The 20623-nt window shown below is 49.4% G+C and overlaps 1 protein-coding gene across 14 annotated transcripts in view; it reads right to left on the minus strand.

Moving 5' to 3' along the window:
* NCOA1 (nuclear receptor coactivator 1) overlaps positions 1-20623 on the minus strand; it is a 135918-nt gene that overhangs the window by 49714 nt on the left and 65581 nt on the right. The window contains exon 1 of one of the 14 annotated variants that reach the window (XM_032443214.2): positions 19446-19766. The exons of 9 other annotated variants lie outside the window; for them this stretch is intronic. The gene's annotated coding sequence lies outside the window, so the exon portion shown is untranslated. Of the gene's footprint in view, positions 1-10447; positions 10589-10665; positions 10770-15267; positions 15323-15661; positions 15961-19445; positions 19767-20623 lie in introns of those variants that run through there. 4 more of the 14 variants (XM_085540914.1, XM_015859673.3, XM_085540913.1 and 1 more) reach the window with 4 other exon arrangements.

Here is a 20623-nt window from a genome sequence, read left to right on the forward strand (position 1 = left end):
CCCATTTTGTCTTCTTGGCCTTATAAGGGTCCACTTCAATGTTTTGCTTACAGGATATCGTTTCATCTCATAGAATCCCAGAGCTGATCTGGGTTAGAAGGGACCTTAAAACACGTAGATCACCCTGCTGTGGGCAGGGACATATCCCATAGACCAGGATGCCCAAAGCTCCATCCAGCCTGGCCTTGGGCACTGCAGCAATGGAGTATCCACATCATCAGCCTGTGCCAGTGCCTCGCCACCCACATGCTCATTCATTAATTATGAACTATATATATATTTTTTAACTGAATGAAATACTACATAAGTACAACAAGGGCAAGGAAGTCAATTAAGTCTCTTTTTTTTTCTCTATCTTCACCTTGAGCTGTTGAAGGGGTTTTGCCAAAGAGCCAAGAACACAGCCAAGCCCAGATGGGATTAAATCTGTCTTCTACAGGTTTAAAACTCCCAGAAGACATCAAACCAAGGGACACTGCTGCTCTATGAAGGAATCAGCTGTGCACACTGCTTCACCTTCTTTCCTAGAGATGTTTAGTGATTTTTCTAGTAATTGCAATAATTCAATACCAGATACTGCCACCCTCCAAATGCTTCATTTATTTTTGCATCTTTATAAGTGTGTGGCAATGTGAGAAGACACAGAGCCTGGGGAGCAACATAACGGGACCCCAGACAAGAACTCTGTTGTGTGGGTAGGGAGTGAAGGGACCGAGTTATTAAACTCAGCTCCCTTCATTTCTTACATTACTCTCGAAAAGCTGGAATTTTAACAAGCACTAAAGCACTGACTGATCGCTATACAAGACTATTCCACAGCCCAGAATGCCAACCCATTTTATTCAGCCAATTCAAAAGATGCTTGCTGCAACAGGAATGCTCTGGGCCACCCCAAGGACCCAATTCCATGCTCAGGTCAAGAAAACCCAATATTGACACTAAAAATTTAACGTCCCCCCGCTGCAACAATGAGTCCTGTTAACTCACACCGCAATTCCAGGCTCCAATCTCACATTATCAGCAGCCAAATTAAAGTAACAAATGTTCTGAAGGACCAGGGATGGGGCAGGTAAAGGCGACCACCCAACCAGGATGCTCTGCTGTGAGACTACAACCTTGGCCAGAGCCACCAGATGCCCCAGTGAGGTGAATTAAGGACAACGTTGAAGCCTCAGCTGAAATCCTTGGCTTGCGTTAAGCCCTTGATGTAATATGTTCAATGTTTCTTTTTATTGTAAAACTAGTTTATTTTATAGCAAAACTTGCCAGGACGAACAGGCCAAAAATGTAATCTGCTCTAAAAATAGGAGAGCTGAGCCCTGCTGGACAAGGGCAAGGGTTGTGCTCACAGCAAGACCGCACCGGGGCATTTTCATAGCAAACCTGGTTTCTAAACACCAACTTCTTGTAAAAATGTTAATATTCTGCTCGCTTAGGAAAGCAAACAGAAACAGCTGAAGAGCAGCACTGGCAGCGATGAAAACAAGCTAATTAGTTCACCTGGGAGGAGCGGAGCAGTAGTTTCCAAGCTTTGTATGAGCTCTTCTGGATGCAAACCTACCCCGTAAAGCAATCACTCCAAGGCTGTCTCTCTTGGTCTAACACCAGAATCATGGAATCATTCAGGTTGGAAAAGACCTCCAGGATCCCAAGTCCAACCCCAACCCATCCCTTCCATGCCCATTGACCACGTCCCTCAGCGCCACATCCCCATTGTTCTTCTGTAAGTATATTTCTATACGTATAACAATGATTGTTTGGTAATACTTAATGGCCCCACTGCTCACAGCCAGGCAGATGAAACCACCACTGATCCCAATGCCCTGCTTACCAAGTCCTGCTAAGATCTATGGGAGAGAAGCACAATCTGTGGGCTGCTTATACACAAACTGCAATGGTGGAGAAGTCCCACGCATTACACCCATTTATCAGCACAACATAACCCATCTGTGCACACGCAGTCTCAATTAGAGGTAATTAAGAGCATACTCGGAATGTCACAAGGATACATCTCTATTGCTGCCCTCACAAGTTCATCACCAGCTGCTAACCTTAATGCTGAAAACAAAAGACTCCTGCAGACCACAGGAGAAATGGCTGTGCCAGGGATGCTGCGAGTCACTCAATAACCCATTACATGTGGTGCTCCTTTGGGCTTTGGGGTTTCTTTTCTTAAACTTGTTTTTTTTTTCCTGACCTCCCCCCCAATAACAGTAATAATAATGATAAGGGAAAGAGACTTACAGCTTGATTAAATGCTGCTTTTCCGGCTGCTGAAGTTGTCAAAAACAAATGTCACATCTGTTTCGTGCAACACTCTTTGGGGGTTGGAAAAGAAATCCCTGTGTCCATATGTCACCAGTCCAGCAGACATGTCTGCCTTCCAACTAAATCCTCTTTTCTTGCTACCTTACCCCAATTTCCCTGCCCGTCTCCTCCTGCCTCCCTTGGAGACGCTGCCAGATGGAGCCTTTGGCTCTGGGACATCGATCCCTACCTGCAAGGAGCAGTTTGAATGTGAAAGAGCTTGGGTTCTTGGCAGAAGGTGAGCAAAGCTGGGAGGAAGGTGGAAATAAAAACCAGCAGCAGGAGATCTGAGTTGTTTTCTCTTCCTGGAGGAGCTGTGGCTGTTTGTGCTGGCGGTGAGTTCACCTTGCTGTGAGCAGAGCACCTTAACAGGAAATGTCATCAATGCAGTTTATCTTCTCTTCCATTGCCCATCTTAACTTGAACATCCCCTCTTGACACCAAGTGATCAGCCCTTCTCTCATTATAATCATTATTACTATGGTAATGACGTCAGTGCAGTGCTTGAAGCCTCCAGGGATGCCAGCCTGCATCCTCTGGGTCCCCACTATGGGGGGGGGGGATCAAGCAGCCCCCATTTCTACACAGTGATCCAGAAAGGGAGAGATAAAACTCACAACCTGAAACCAGTTAACTCAGCCCAAACTTCAAAGCTTCAGCACTTTGACTCAAGGCTCAACAAAACACACTGAAGGTCACTGGGAGGGTTTCAGCCGTGCCACGTTGGCCCTTTATCTTTGCAGTCATAAGGGCCACATAGGAGGGAGATGATGGATGAGGAATCATATTCCCAGCCCTCCAACAAATGGGAGCACATTAGGCTGAGGGCAGAGCACCCAATATCCCCATGTACAGACCTGGTGTCCATAGCCCTGTGCCCTCAATGTCTGCAGAGCTGCTGCTTGCTTCGCCACCCACCAGCTAAGTGGGACGTGCAGAAATCTTCATTATCGCTGGCTCTGCCGAGGCAGCAGGCTAATAAAAGCTGTCAGCTCGGGGATGCGCTGGAGCGAAAGCCCACGGTCTCAATTCCCCAGCAAGCACACGAGTGCATCCACACCCACCTGCTGGTTCAGCCCGTGGGCACAGGGCACACTCGTGTCCAAAGCCCTTCCAGGAAGGTTCTGCAGTGCTGTTTGCATTACAGAGGAGCAGAGATGGTGGGATGGTGGCCTCAGGTCCTTCTCCTTATTCTTATTCTTAACACTTAGAAAGTCCTCCATATCCACCCTATGGAGGTGATGAGCTTCGCTCTCCCAATTCAGGCTTCTCCATTGCTCGTTCTTCTACCCTCAGAAAATACTAAGAGCTGCTTACGAAGGTGGACAGTGATAGGAGAAGGAGGAATGGCTTTAAACTGAGACAGGGGAGGTTCAGGTTGGATCTTAGAAGGAAGTTTTTCACCCAGAGGGTGGTGACGCACTGGAACAGGTTGCCCAAGGAGGCTGTGGATGCCCCATCCCTGCAGGCATTCAAGGCCAGGCTGGATGTGGCTCTGGGCAGCCTGGGCTGCTGGTTGGTGACCCTGCACACAGCAGGGGGTTGGAACCAGATGATCATTGTGGTCCTTTTCAACCCAGACCATTCTATGGTTCTATGATTCTGCCTTGGAAAGCCACCACGAGCCCTACAGTCAATGAAATGGAACCTTGGAGTGGAAGGAAGTTTTGCATACGGCAACAAACACAAATATACACAGCAAAGTGAATTCCTCAAGGTGGAGAGCACAAGCCTGCTGAACATCAGCTCCAAGTTCAACAAGTGCTTGTTGTCTATGTGTGTCTGACGCCCAGAGAATAGGAAAAGAAAGGTTAGGGGTATATAAATCAAGAAGACTGAGCATCATCCTTAAAGAGGAGACGGTCCAAAAGTCTGAGATATTGTGAATTTGAACACGCCGATCGTCTACATTGTGTTTGCAACTCGCAGACCCACAGCAGCCATTCCCCCTTAGCCCGGGGATAATTCCAGCAGCCAATTTGCTCTACAAATGAATGGGAAAATGTGGGAAAGGGCTCTGCCTTAGCGCTAGGAAAATGAATAATCCAGCTGTGGGAAATCAATATCTGACGCCTGAGGAGACCTCTGGAAATCCACAATGCCACTCTGTTATTTTCCCAAGCTCTCTTTTCAAACCCACCTCAGCTAAAATACAACAGGCATGAGGTAAGCAATGTGCTGCTTATTACGCTAATTGCAATCATCTCCTTGTTACCTGGTGCTCACCCACATCTGTTTGTCGTAGCCATCTGTCGTCTGTCTTAATTAGATGGCACACGCGTGGGGCAGGGCTGGTGCTCCATGTGGGCTCCCAACGTTGCAGCATCCCAGCACCTCCTTGGTGCTGGGCTCAGAGCTCCCTGCTAAGCCTCCTTGTCCCAGAGGTTCTACCGAGCATTCTGCAGGAGGGGGCTGCTCAGAATCATCGAGTCATTCAGGCTAGAAAGGACCTCCCAGATCCCCAAGTCCAACCCCAGCCCACCCCACCATTCCCACTGCCCACATCTTTCAGTGCCACATCTCTGCATCCCTTGAACACATCCATAGATGGTGACCCCACTGCCTCCCTGGGCAGCTGTGCCACTGCATCACCGCCCTTCTGGAGAAGATATATTTCCTAATACTCAACCTGAACCTCTCCTGGCACAACTTGAGGTCACCTATTACTGTTATCAGGGAGCAGAGGCCAACCCCCACCTCAACACAACCTCCTTTCAGGAGCTATAGAGAGCAATGAGGTCTCCCCCGAACCTCCTCTGCTCCAGACTGAGCCATCCCATTCCTTCAGCCACAGCACATAACATCAGTGCTCATCACAGACCTCTCACAGCTTCACTGCTCTTCTCTGGACACACTGCAGGGCCTCGATGTCTTTCTTTGGGACCCAAGAAGATGATTCTCATAGCTGACTCAAGAGATGTGATATGTGATCATTGCTATACATGAGGGCATTAAAGTGCCTGACATAAAAAACAGGAACGAGAAGAAGCACCTCAGCAAACATTACCATTTGAAACGACAACCCAACAAAAGCTTCTAAGAGAAACCCGCGTGTCAGTGTTATCAAGAACAGACTTCTCACATTGCTTTGTCCAAACAGCACAAGGTGTGCTTTGCTTTGATGTTTGGTAATGGCTGGAAAAGCTCAGTCCTCACTAACAGAGCCTCAGCAGCATCCTCCATCCTTCTGGGTAACCCACTGGGATCGGTGTAGGAACCACAGTGCCATGGGATAACCAAAATACCTGCACGGGACAGCACAGTGCTCCCACTGCTTCTCTTCTGTTTCCAAGGGCTTAGGATGATCTCACTGTGTCCTCAGGGCTGAGCAGGAGGGAATGCTGCCACCAAGGCCGGCCTTGATGCGGAGCCCTTGGCTGTGGAGCCCTGGGTTGGATGCCTGGTATAGACCCAAGCTTGGCTGCTGCTCATTCCCTCTCCATTTGTCTCTTGCCAAGACCATGGACATAAAGAAGCCCAACCCTATTCCAGCAGCACAATGAGCCAGTGAAAGATAGAACTATTTAGGAGACAGATGTCTGCGTGTGAGATTAGATGGGCAGCCAGAAGCTATGCTCAATGGAGATCTCCATGGCTCATGATTCTGCACCAGGAAGGAATTCTTTACTGTAAGGATGGTGGGACACTGAGCAGGTTGCCCAGCGAGGCTGTGGATGCCCCTCCATGGAAGCACTCAAGGCCAGGCTGGATGGGGCTGTGAGCAACCTGGGCTAGAGGGAGGTGTCCCTGCCTACAGCAGGGGGTTGGAACTACATGAGCTTAGAGGTCCCTTCCAACCCAAACCATTCTGTGATCCCATGTAAAGGAGGGCTGCTCACCAACATCAGCACTACTCCTGTTGTGTCTGCATCCATGCCTTTACATACAAAGCCCAGACCCGAGGCACCAAACACGTGGCTTCAATGAGAGGCTGTACAGAGGATGGCAGAGCTTCAGGGCTGCCCGCATCGGTCCTTTGTGTGAGTGTGCCAGTGCCCAGCCAATGCGTGCTGGATGATAAATGGAAACTCCGGTTTGAATTAGCCCAAGTCACAGAAGAAAAACAACAACACGTCATTTATGAGAGTCTCTGTATTGTTACCCAAGCCTTTGTGCAACCCAGAAACAAAATGGGGGCTAAATGTCACATAAATACCAAGTTACCTTCCTTTTCAGATTTAGAGCAAAAAAAGGAGACGCAAAGGAGACCCCGGTGATGCTGGATGCTGCAGGGCTTACATCACCCTCTAAAATCTGGACTTAAGTGCTGTCCAACTCCGATTTCAACTATTTTTCACTCTGGGATGAGCACTGACAGCACCAACAGCTGCTTTTCTTGCAACAGCCTCATTTTTTCCAGCAGTTTCCATCCTGCTTTGCATCCCAGAGCACCAGAGCAGATCAGCAGGCTCTCCTCTCTGCAGCCAGGCTGTTGGAGCCACCCCAAGCACTGCTGGGGGAGTGCAGGGGCAGCAGTCAGATCTTTCCTTCCCCCCCACCCCCCCAGGGCTGCATCATGAGCAGCAACAACTTTTGGAGGCAGCGAGGCCACATGGGTGACTGCAAAGTGTCAGAGAGGAGCAGCAGAGATGATAGAAACCCTTTGAGAAGGTGAGTCCAGGTGCGCACAATGTTAATATCACTGTTGGATCACTCTGAGTGCTTCAGCCTTTTGGTCATTCCAAAGCAGGAAGAAAGGCTGCTCTTTTGATACAAAGATCAAAATATATCCTGCAATTGCTTTGCACTGATGATGGAAATGCATTGCAAAAACAAAGCGATGTGAACCCAGCCTCGAACAAACAGAAATGGATGTTCAATTTAGTTGCCATCCTTGAGTTCCCTTCCTTGTGGAGCTGCTGATGCCACAAAGCCAGCAAGGATCACTTGGCAATGTTTACAGCAGAGATAAGGCACAGAACCCAACTGCAAGCACCCGTAACCTTCTTTCCCAGTAGCTGACAGGAAAAGTAGGTTAATTTATACAGCTTCTGAAAGGAAAAAAAAATAACACTAATTCCCTCGTAGTCACACAACATTACACACTAAGTTTCGTATTACGTTTGTGAATTACACTTTGCAATTACACAAGTTTCTCTATGGGGAGACTGAAGTATTTGGCAGAACGTGCAAATACATCAGGTTCTCATGTAACTGCAATTAAACTGCAGTAGAAGCACATGCACATGCAGCTCCATAAAAAATCACCGTGAGCCCAGCCTGGGTTACAAGGGCACTGCAGGCAGCAATTCAGCTGAGTGATGCTGGGCACAGTCCTACTCTGAGGGAGATATGGGTTCCATCTCTTCTAAATATGCCCACCATGCCTGTCTTTATGCTGGGCTAATTGCATCCTTCTGCAACAACACGATGGAGGAAGCCCATGGGGGTGTTAAGGTGTGCCTGGGAGATGAGTTCAGCAAAGCCAGGAGCGCTGGTGGATCAGATGGTACTGAAGACACCATAAGGAGACTCAATACCAAACAGAGCCAGTAAGAAACATTACTGCTCCAAAAGAGCAGCACAGCTGCCCAGGGAGGTGGTGGGGTCACCATCCATGGAGGTGATCCAGAACCATGGGGATGTGGCACTGAGGGACACAGTGGGCACGGAGGGGTGGAACTGGGGATCTGAGAGGTCTTTTCCAAGCTGACTGGTTCTCTGATTAACAAGGACAGAAAGCCAAGAAGCCGAATGTGTTGGAGGCTGCAGCTCAGATCTGATGATTAACCTTGGGACCATGCTCCAAAGAAAGCTAACAGGCAGCCGCAGCACCAGCAGAAATGTCTTTTTCTCCTCCTTCCTTTTGTTCTTGCTGTATTTTGTTTAATCACATCTGCCCTACTTTCAGTCAAGTGTGTTGGACTCCTCTTTCCTCCTGCCATCCCCACCAGCAGTGGCTCGCAGGTGCTTCTGGCACTTGCTGATAAGAATCACTGCTGACAGTCATGGAGAGCTTTGCTTCCCACCCCCCTTCTCCGGGTTGCTCTTCAAAAACCCTCTGTAGAGCTTGTTAGAATCACAGACTACCCCACACTGGAAGGGACCCACATAAGGATCACCGAGTCCAACCCCTGGCTCTACACCCAAACCCTATGGCTGAGAGTGGTGTCCCAATGCCCCCCCACCTCACCTTCCCCTGCTGCATCTCCATGAACTCATAAAACTCAAGAGTCAGGAAAACTCTTCCAGTTGTCTCTGAAAACGATGACATTTTATCTGCTGGAGAGAATTTTGTGCTGACCAAAACAAAAGAGAGCATTACAGAGCTTGTTTGAAAAAGCTGCCACGGCTTCCTTGTGAATAGATTAATCAGTTTTATGAGATTCGATGCTAAATTCCTCACTGACAGCTCCACTCCTAAAGAAAGAGGCAAGCTGCCATGGGAGAAGTCTGGAGGGCGTCAGCTTGCAGAGCTGCTGTAACACAAAGCGACCCAAGACTCAACGAGCACACCAAAAACAAGAGGATCAAGGAATCCATTTTTAACCCACTCATCACATTCTGCACAATGACTACAGGTAAATTCTGCTTCATCTATCTGAGCATCAACCAATGAGGCAGGGAGATGGTCCTTGCTAAGTGACCCACGAGAAGAAGAGCAGCATTGGTTATTGCAAAGATTCTGTTAAAGGATAAAAGGAGGCACGTGGGGAATAGTTTGAAACTGAGACAGGGGAGGTTCAGGTTGGATCTTAGGAGGAAGTTTTTCACCCAGAGGGTGGTGATGCACTGGAACAGGTTGCCCAAGGAGGCTGTGGATGCCCCATCCCTGCAGGCATTCAAGGCCAGCCTGGATGTGGCCAGCCCCGAACCCACCAGGCAGTGTGTGAGGGAGCTGGCAGTGCGCTTGCAGGGTATCTGCTCAGCTGTCTTGTATTTAATCACTTAATTAGGGCTCAGAGAGCTATTGAAATTTGCATACAATACAAGATTGGGAAGAGCTGTAACCATCGCTGAGAACAAAAGCTGAATGCGAAGCAACTTGGGGAGTTGGAAAATAGAGGCACGAAACAAAATGAAACCCAGTTCATAGAATCACAGAATCACAGAACGGCCTGGGTTGAAAAGGACCACAATGACCATCTGATTGCAACCCCCTGCTATGTGCAGGGTTGCCAGCCATCAGCCCAGGCTGCCCAGAGCCACATCCAGCCTGGCCTTGAATGCCTGCAGGGATGGGGCATCCACAGCCTCCTTGGGCAACCTGTTCCAGTGCATCACCACCCTCTGGGTGCAAACAGTTCAACACATTCCTCACCAATAGGCACCAACAGGGAGGGGATCACGGCACGGCAGGGCTCCTCCTGCAGCCTATGGCTTTGGGGTGTTTGTGGCTTTTTTCTTTTTCTTTATAAATACTTCACACTGCTCAGCATTATCACCAGCTCCAGGATATTGAACTTCAGAATGCAGCAGTGCCATAGCAGCACTCGTGGATGTTTGGAGATGGGCAGCAGAGCATGGAGAATGAAGGGCTCAGGTTTGGAGACAGAGTCAGTAGCTATCTCCGAGTAATTAGCTAACCAAACAGAATTAGGCACAGTCGAGCTCACCTTCACAGCACAACCATATCAACAATGGGTCATAAAAGAGCACCGTGAATGACAAAGCGATTAAAGGGATTTAAAAGGAAAAGATAAAGCCAGCAAAGTGTATACGGTCTGACCAACCTGAGGGAAAAGGAGAAGCAGTTTGTACCCAGCAGGCCTGAGATGTGCATTGCATCCTCTGTGGGTCTGCAAAGCGTGAGATTTACAAACTAAGCCAACACAGGTTGCTGAATACGACCTCAGAAAAACAATTATTGACCCTGGAAAAATAAAGTCATCCAGGAATTTCCCAAGGAGCACAGCAGAAGAGGCAGAGGAAGCACCTGATGGAGGTGGGGGTGTCCCTGTTTGCTGAATGCAATGGGACCAGATGGCCCTTAAAGCTCCATTCCAACTCAACTGACTCTACAGATCCTGCTTTGTTAAGACAACTGCAGGTTTACCTTTACAAAGGAGACTGCTGAGGAATGGTTCGCTCCAGAAACCAACCAACTGACCCCCACGGCAATGCCCAGCAGCAGCCCCCGGTGCTGCCACCACAACCCACACTGCACCAACCCCAGCCCATAGCACCGTGATCCTGTTACCTGGAGCCCCGCACAGCGTCCCCAGCCGACCATGGCCCGATCCCCAGCCGTGGCCCTGCTCTCCCCAGGCAGATGAGCCGGGAGCTGCGGCGGAGCAGGAGAATGCCTGAGCAAGTCTTGGAAGCGTAGCTGCTTGCTCGTGCTGATTACAAATATTCAGGCATCTCTAAGTAGGCGGAGTACAACAACAAAAAAAAAAGGCTTTTCGAGAAACTTACGGAAAAGCAACCAACAGCGGTGAATAAATCAGGAGATGGCTTGGTTTCCTTAGCGTTTATTGGCTTGATAGCAATACCTAGAGGTCCTGAGTGAGGCCAGGGATCCATCACACCAGGCTCGGCGGGAGCGAAGAGCAGCTGCTGCCTGGAAGCGTTTGCAAAGCAAAATGCAGCACACGGGGAATGCAGCGCGGCAGTGCACGGTATGTCTGAGGGCAGGCTGAGACAAGCAGGAGCTGGAGTCAGAGTCAGGATTCAGCTCTGAGCGAGACAGACCAGAACTTTTGCATTCTTGTAGGTACCACCAAAACAGAGCCCAGAGTGGGAAGGAGGCGAGTAATACGCGTTTCCCCAGGTGGGTATTTGGTAAAGCGGCTGGTTTCTAGCCCGGTTCATAGAAACAATGAATGGTTTGAGTTGGAAGGGATCTTTAAAGTCCATTTGGTGCAATTTCCCTGCACCGAACAGGGACACCCACAGCTCCATCAGTGCTCAGAGCCCCATCCAGACTGACCTTGGCCAAGGGGCCAACACAACAAGGAGGGATGAAACCCAAGGCTGGAGAGATCCATGCCTAGAGAAGAACAGGACAGACTGGAGGGGAGGCTGCCCAGGGAGGAGGTGGAGTGAACACCCCTGTAGGTGTCCAAGGAAAGGGCAGATGTTGCACTCAGTAACATGGTATAGCACGGTCACGGCAGCTGGACTAGATGATCTTACTGGTCCTTCCAACCTGAATGATCCCTACCCTGAGCTATCTACAAACCCCATTAAGATGTGATATAATTAAAAGTCAAATAACATAGCAGTGAACACAGAACTGAGAGAGAGGGGAAAGAAAGACAATTAACTTCAGCAGCCTCGCAGAGGTTACACCTATTTTACATTGAAGTGTCCACAAACTGTAGGACTTGCTATTTCTGGAAGCCATCTGGTGTCTCAGAGCATCTCAGCAGCACCACTACACCCAGTGTCTGTCTGATGTAGATGTGGCACTGAAGGACGTGGTCAGCGGGCATGGTGGGATGGGTTGGGGTTGGACTGGGTGACCTTGGAGGTCTCTCCAACTGGAATGATTGTATGATTCTATGTCCCTCATCCTCCTCAGACAGCTTTTCTGCCTGTGCTTTGAGGTTATTACGTGACTTTAGGAACATAGCAGCAGCCTGCTTGCCTCCAGGATTGCCATCTTTTGCAAATGCTTCCTCCACAGCACTACATGATACAACTAAAAGATGCTTTCCAGTATCTTAAAAAGCAAATGGGCAACAAGACAAGGAAACCCAACCTCCATTTCTATTGCCCTTTGGTCTACGTCCCCCCCCACTGATAACGCTGGTCCCTACAAAACCCAGCCTGCACCAGCACAGGGAGCTACTGCAGGAGATGCTCAAGCAGATGGATGCAAACTTTCTTTGCAGCACTGCACTGAGACAGGCAAAAGTCAATGAGTTGGAAGGATTACTACCATGGGGTGAGATGTTAGGAGTGAAAGAGCCATGGCTGTGGCCAAGGGGTACCCTGGAATCGCCACACACCGACCCAGGCAGCTCCTGCACACAGCATCCTCTAGCACTCAATTTGTTATTACTTTGTTGTTACACACAACATATTCCTCCCATTCCTTGCAAACATGCTAATCCCAGCCAGGCTCTGGAGAGCAGCAAAGATAAAATCAGCACGGAGATGGCAGCTGACAGCTAACCCGGGAGCCTCAGGCAAGGCACAGAGCACCTTACAGCCCGTGTTTGAAATGGGGAAATTCCCCATCCAGACATAACCTGGACTTGGAGCTGAGAAGGACAGTGCCCAGCACTGCTGCCCATCCACACACCCTGCTTTTAGCTTTGTTGAAGCTGTGGAAGAAGATAAACTTACGTGTCCTACCTTGAGTCGCGGGGATGCAGAGAGGAGATTGGGCTGCACCCGAACCTCGTGGCAGAACCCAGAGGGCTCTCAGATGGCAGAGACCCAGCCTGGCAGCAGGGATCCAGCCCACTGGGATGCCCACAGCCAAGATGGAGCCGAGCTCACCGCTCCTGGCTGCCCGTGTCGTACCCAGCGCCTCGCATCCCAAGTAGTTTACTTTCACGCTTGAAGGTCCGCGTTTAATTAAAAGCAGTCTTGATAATTACGCTTCCCAGCCAACCCCTCATCTGCAGCCCTGCTGCCTGAAGAGATCCTCGTTTTAGGTGGATGTAGAGGGGGAGCAAGGCAGCAGTTGCCTGGAGGGCACAGGGACTGGAGGGACCCGCAGGGAGCAGCAGCACAGAGCTGCTCGCTAACGAAGCCCCAGGTGGCAGAGCAGCGCCCAGGGAAGGCACTGAGCATCACGTTCAGACACACTCTGCCACAACGAGCAGCACTGCTGGAAACTGCATTTCTTCTCACCTTGGGCAGCTGCATGCCCAGTGATGCTCCCATTAAAGGCCATGACCATTTCCACACTTACAAGATCCTAAAGTCATCGTATTCAGTATCGCAACGCTTCCGAGAGCAGCCTGGCTAAAACACAGCCACATCCACCCATTAGCAAAGCAACGTATCAGGGGATGTTGTAGCATTGCATTCCCCAGAGTATGATGTCAGAGACACAAACCTGTTAGGAAAGGTAAAAGGGAGCAGGAATAATTGCATCACCTCGTGCCCTTTGAACAACCTTTGGGTTCTGACGGGTTTTTTTTGCCAGGAAGAATAATGAAAGTCAAACTAATTAAGCAATGAACGTGCTCACAGTGCAGAGTGTGAAATGTAGAAGTGCCAAGAAGAAGGAACAGCAGAAAAAGGGCTAAAAGTACAGCTGATGCTGGTGATAGGCGGGCTAACAGGTCATCAGCATGTCAGCACACAGCATGTCAGGGTGCTCAGCTGGAGATAAAAGCAGAAGGAAAATCCTGGTGAGCCCCAGGGATGGGACAGGGTGAACGGGCTGACCCAAGGGTATGAAAAGGGACCTGAGAGCAGGACAGGTACTGGCACCTCCATCCCATCCCTGGGACTGACAGGAGCAGCTTGTGTCCTGGACACTGGTCCCACAGCTATGTGGGAATGTGAGCACAGAGCTGTTAGATCCATCTGGGGATGGGTTCATTATGAGCTATGATCACTTTCCCCTGTATGAAGGTCTAGCACTGAGACTTGCTTTGGGGCTGATGCAATATGGAAGGGTTATTTCCCACAGCGCGTCATTGTTCATCATGATCTTCCCCTGGTCAACATCACCATCAATATGCACAGGAAACCTCGAGGATGTGGGAGAGGTGCCCAGCTAAGCACAGCCAACCTCAGAGAGAACATCCATCTCCTGACAGCTCTGAGGCCAGGATCTGGGGATCCGATCTCAGGTCTCAGCTCTTCTCGGCTGTCTCAGCACATCACCATCTCTCTGTAATTCTCTGAAACTGAATTGCCATCTCCTATGCGCACACTGCTTTTGCTGTTCTGCCTTACCAGTCTGGATCATAAGTTTTTCATTGATAAAAGATATTTCAGTGCACCTTTTAGATGGAAGACCAACACATGTATCATCACAGAGAGGGAAAAGGGCTAAGAGGAGGACTCTGAAATCACAGGGGTGATGCAAGGCTGGGAAGCGGCATCATGATGCCAAACATTGGGATGTTGCTCTCTTGCTACCAAATGAAGCATCAGAGACAAACTGACAACTGAAAAAAGACAGAGCTGGGTCTGGAAGTGATAATTTGCTACTGCCACTCATGGGGGGGGGAAGGGGTGCAGCAGCACCTTTGGCTGCAATTTACACAATCACAGAACTATTCAGGTTGGGAAAGACCCCCCAGGTCAGCCAGCCCACCCTCACCATGACCACATCCCTCAGTGCCACATCTCCATGGTCCTTGAACACTCCCAGGGAGGGTGACCCCACCACCTCCATGGGCAGCTGTGCATCACTGCTCTTCCAGAGAAGAAATGCTTCCTAAATCCACCTGAACCTCTCCAAGTGCAAATTGAGGCCATTACTTCCCATCCTATCTCTAGTTCCCTGGAGAAGATACCAACCCCCACCTCGCTACAACCTCCTTGCATAAATCCTAACCACCTATCTCCACCAACTGAACCCATAACAATGGGATACATCACACCTGAATGTGCCAACATCACAGGCATTGCAGTGTGAGGCACAATGCCATGCCACCAGCTCCTGCTGCAGCAGAAGACCTGACCAAGGCAAGGTCTAGGCTGCCCAACGTCACCGTGCACTTGTGCTGCCAGCATTACAGCACTCCAGCAAGCCACATGTGCAGCCTTCCCATTAACCACCCCTTAAACCTGTCTCTACAGGGCTGCTTTTGGGCTTTATTTTATAAACAACTCAAAGCCTCTCAGGACTGAAGAGATTTAAGCACAAAACAGCACTTAAAGCCCCTGACAGCCTTCCAGCAAGGCGAGAGCTCCTGCAAACTGTACAACATCCACCCCCCCCTACAGACACACACATGAAATCATTAACTTCATCCACCGCTTCTTTCAATCTCCCATCAATGATTAACGAACGTTAAGCAGCAGTTTCCCCCCCCTCCCTCCCCCCCATTAATGAGGAAGGCTTTATTTTGTTCTTTTAAATAAAACTGATGTCCTTACTTCTGCGACTCGCCGCGCGAGGATCCTTGCCAGACCTCTCTCTCCAGCTTAAACATTGACACATTGATTTCCAAGGTCACCGGCGCACCACGTCATTTTCTCTCCTTCGCAATGATCCTCAAGGCGCACAGGCTCTAACGGGAACCCGCCGGCACCCACAGAGCTCACCAATCGATAGAAAGAAAATGCCCGAGGGAAGGCAGCCTTGGAAAATGCAAATAGAATCCATTAGCCAGACAGAGTCCTTTCTTTGCCACCTTACATAAAAGCCCTAGAAAAAAAAAGCCACCAGGGTTCCCTACTCAGCAGCACATGGAGAAGAGGTGCAGGGAGCAGCCTGCCCATCATTTGCAGTGCCCTGAAAACTGGGCACGCTGCTGGAGGACAGACTTACCTGCTGGCTGCTGAGCTGCCCTGGGTTTGCTCCATGCGATGCTGGGGGGACAGACACCAGGAGGAGATGGCAGTGGCACCCAGCGGGTGACTGCGATGGCACAGCAGCGCTTGGGGTGGGGGAGAAAGCAAGCGGCGATGCTCGCTGTTGGGTTGGATGAAAAGCAGGGCTGGTACGGCTCCTAGAGACTTGATTTCTCTTGATATCTTGAAATCAGAAGCACTCACTGCCTAAATGCCTGATTCTTTCTAATTCAGGCAGGTTTTTCATGTGTGTCTCTATAGCTCAGCATCTGAGCTGTGTGTGACGCAGGCATCGCTGCTGTGCTGTGCAAAGGGGAAAGCCACTGTGTGACCCAATCACCTCTGCAAACCCAATCCTGTCCCTCCTGCCCTGTGGCTCCTCTGCAATAAAGAGCAGTGTTTCTATTTCCAGCCTTGGAGAGGGGCTCAATGCATGGCACCTCGGCCTGTCACTCTGCTCCCAGAGCCCCATGTGCTGGTGGTGGCCAGCCCGGGCAGGCAGAACTCACTGTGTCCATGCTGTCAAGCTGTGCTCACAGCATTTGACGTTATTTTACTAAAGGAAAGTAAATAAGAGGAACCCGAAGATGTTTGGGCTGTGCAATGGCTGGTTTGACCCAGCTCCAAATAGCTGCTGTTTTGCCATCAGCGTTGCATTGGAACATCACCAAGGAAGGGATTCCCTCTGCTGTCCCTGCTTTGTGCTGTGCTTCAGAAGAAAGCTGAGTTTCCAGATTCTCTGTATCGACACCAGAGATGAATCACTGCCACGGAGGGACTCATCCTGCACAGCTACAGACGTCAAACAACAGGAGAGCACTCACAGTGGATGAAGGACCATGGAGGTGCATGGTGGTGGGATGGAGAGTTACCCAAACATCAGCAAAGGAGAACACGCTCCAACCCTGCAGCTGTGCTTACCAGTGAACAAAACAGTCCAAATACTTTTAAATATATATATATATATATATATATACACACACACACATATATAAGAAAGGGAGAAAGACGTGGGAAGAAGTTCTGGAGGACTTAAACCATGACTTAGAGCCACCAACACCAATGGGATAAATAATGTAGAGCCCATGTGCTCCAAATGCACGACGATGGCATGAGGGTGTGGGAGAGCTGGAAGACGAGGGGCTCATCAAACCCAGCTCCCAAATGAAGAGCCTGCAGTGGAACAAACTGCACCAAAGGCTGCACCCAAATCATAGAATGGCCTGGGTTGAAAAGGATCACCATGATCATCCAGTTCCAGCCCCACTGCTCTATGTGCAGGGTCACCAACCAGCAGACCAGGCTGCCCAGAGCTTAAATCACACGTTTCTGAGTTAATATCTGAGTTAATATCAATGCAGTTGATTTTCAAAGCATGTCTTACTGTTATTATTTTTTTTTCAGGGGATATTTCTGCTATTTGCAGACTTGGAATCTCTTCTGCTGTTGCTTAACCCTTTGGAAGACACCCATATCCTTGGAGGAATTGGTAAGCGTGTAATAGAAAGCCCCCCCAAAAAGAAGAATATGGTAAGTTTCATGAGTTTACCAACAAATTCCACCCCTTCAGCTGTTCCATTTTTGTATGAGTTCAGCAGCAAAAAATACCCGTTCTGGAATGGCCTGGCTCCAGCAATGAATCTGATTACAGCTGCTGTGTTAAATGAATGATTAATAGACGCCTTTGTCGTGGCTGCATCTGCCTCTCCAGCAGCAGAGCGCCGCACGGGAACATTGATGCTAACCTGGGCGGAACAGCAAATTCTGTCTTCATTACGTTGCATCCTGGCTGCCTTGTGTATCCCAAAGCTGCAGCAAGGAATGGGATTCTCCCTTCCACCTCTGAACATAGAAAATATGGGTTAAGGCAGCCCAGGATGCAACCCAAGCTCCCGCTTAGCGCCTCGGAGCCCTCATGCAAAGAGCAAGACAAAAGCTCTGCGGTACAAAGAAGGATTTGCAGAAGCTACAGAACTGTTGCAGGCAGCCTGAGTTTCCTCCTCCTGCCCGTCCTCCTGAGCACGGTGATTAATTATAAGCCTGCAGGAAACAAGAGAGCGGAGGGAAGCGAATCCCCGCTGGCTGCCGTGCTGCCGATCCATCACCAGCAGCCGGACCTGACCTTCAGCCTCCCCTTCCAAAAGAGGAGCTTAAATATACGTTCGTCTGCTCCAGTTTCTTTTCTTTCCCCCTCAAGTATTTGCTAATCAATACAATGGACAATGAGAAACTCGCTGTGTGATATCATTTTGAAGGCAAAACCCTCATGGCATTTAACCAGATCATCTCCAAGGTCCCTTCCAACCCAAGCTGGTCTATGATCCTATGACTTTAGATCCCATCAGATCACACCACTTGCTCCCACAACACAGTGATGCTCGCTCTATTTATGTTGTCTCCTGAATCAAGCACAGGTTTGTGGTCCCATATGGTTGATCTAGGGCAAATCCCACCCAGCTCACAGCCAGACCTGACCCAGGGGTATTTCCTCCCCAGGTCTCAGCATCCAAAAGCTCTAAGAAAGAAGGGGTCTGACTCTTTCAGCAGGGTCTGCTGCAGTAGGACAAGGGGAAATAAATGTTTCCAAACACAAAGAAGAGAGACAGCCAAGGTCAGGCTGGATGGGGCTCTGAGCACCTGATTGAGCTGTGGGTGTCCCTGTTCAATGCAGGGAGTGGGACCAGATGACCTTTAAATGTGCCTTCCAACTCAGATGATTCTATGACGTTATGATCTCCCACCCTCGGCATCCACTGGCATCACTTGAATCACACGGCAGCGCTCCATGATGGTCTGACAAACCATCAAGAATAGGAATCAAAAGTGAAGTGAGAGCTGGTCAAGTATCCAACCATACATCATGGTTAGCCAGAGAATTCAGAGATAAAATTTAGCTTTACATTCACTTTTCAATAAAGGTAGTATAGACAGCCCCATCCCTGCAGGCATTCAAGGCCAGGCTGGATGTGGGTCTGGGCAAACAGAGATTTTGCTCGCTCAAAATCATCCCTATGAGCTTTGCTTTGAGTTAAGAAGCAAAGAAAAAGAGACGTGTGTTTAATCCTGCCTTCATGCTGAATGAAGGCAGCACATTCAGGATATTCCAGCCCATCACTTAAAAAAAGAAAAGCTGTAAGGAACTGAAGAATTCACCAGGTTATTAGTTCTGTTTCTGCATCTTGAAAACAAAGCTCCTGGTAAACGTCTACTTCAAGCAACTGTCAGCATTTAATGTTTCTATTTACTCCCATTCAAAAGAGCAAACTCTGAATAAGAACTGAACTTAATTAAGCGTGTCACATTCTTTCCAGCACACCAGCCATCAGCAAGATGTGTTTCCCAGCCTCACTGTTACCACCCTGCTCCCCAAAAGCCCCAATCTCCTTCTTGCCTACAGGCTGCCTTTACTAAGGGAGAAATGAGTGGCAGGGCTGGGGTGGGGAGCTGAAACAAATCACAGATCAGCACAGGTCTAAGGCTCAAAGTCCCAAAAATGAGCCCTCTCCTGAAGGGGAAGTGAATAGAGCATCCCCACGGGGGTACCTGGGACGCTGCTAATCCAATGTTGCAGCACGCTGCTGATAAATCAACTCGAAATCCAAGTTACTAGGTAACAGCCTGGAACTTATTTTCAATACCAGCTGGGCCAGCAAACAAATCCCTCCGTGCTGAATGTTAAACATGCTTACCCGTGCTAAAATTACCATTTGCCTTCTCCCCACCCCAAACCTGCAGCTGTGAATTCCTCTGCGTTCATCCACCTGGAGGGCTTTGGCTGCTGCTCCTTGGGGACGAACAGCCCATGGTCAGCTGTAGGACACCAGGGCCATCCTCCTGCTGGCTTTGTCACTGGGCTCCCTCTTGCTGGAACGCCCTGCAGCGATGCCTCCTCCTCCAGATTTCAGGCTGGGTTGCAGCCAGGATTTCCAAGAGTTTCTGTCTCTTCCTTAGAGTCAGGTGCGATGCATCGAGCGCTGTTTCGTTCCCAATAGAATAGCCAAACACTCACACATATATAATCTATACGTATATATATGATTTGCAGTACCTTCTTGGCTAGAAAAGACACCTTCTACTGCAAAAGCTCCTCGAGCTCTGGGTAAGGGAAGGGAAGGGTGAATTTTTGCTGGTGAAATAGAAGCTCAGCCTGGAATTGCTAAGCGACAAAAACAAAAGATGTTCTTCCGAACGGATGGCGTGTGCTATAAACTCTGCAGTGGTGCCATCCTGACATTCAGCAGCACGGAGAAAGGAGCACAAACTTTGGGGAAAGGGGGTGGGGGGAGAAAAAGCAACACAGCAGAGTTGTACCCCCCAAAGCCCTCAAAACCCTGCTCCAAATGGATTAAGTGGACCCCCACCTGCTTGAAGCAGCAACCAAGGAAACTGAAGGCAAAGCTTTTAACAGATCAGCGCACGCCTGCAAAACCATGGTCTGCAGGAAACTTCCTCCTCTAAGTTCAGGGCAGGAGGACACAGGGAGAGCTGCTTACAAAATACACTTGTCCAGATGGTCATTGAAATGCATTTGGGGCCTGCAAGGAAGAGCCCAATGTGATGCACTGAGGTGGGCACAAGGGTTGGGGCACATTTGTATTTCTTCTTCCTGCAAATGCATGGAGACATTTGCTGAGTCAATAGCAAGAGTTACCGTGCTATATATTGTGTATATGTGTTTTTAGTTCTATTTATATATATAATAGGCAATAACGTGCATATTTTCTATGTGTGTACATGAATGATACCCCCCAGGTGCCTCATGCTGGGTCCCCTCCAGGAACATCCACCAAGTGAAGCAAAGAGCCCATGAAGCCCCATAATGAGCTGGGATGGCCCAGGGGACCATGCACTGCTGCTCTAATGGGCTGTGCCCCTCAGGTCTCGGTCCTGCTGCCTGCTCCCTTCCCAATCAATAACATGCTCCTTCAGCCTTTGCTCT

The sequence above is a fragment of the Coturnix japonica genome, chromosome 3 (assembly GCF_054131305.1).
Source record: "Coturnix japonica strain WE chromosome 3, WE-NBRP24, whole genome shotgun sequence".
In the NCBI taxonomy this organism is placed as follows: domain Eukaryota; kingdom Metazoa; phylum Chordata; class Aves; order Galliformes; family Phasianidae; genus Coturnix; species Coturnix japonica.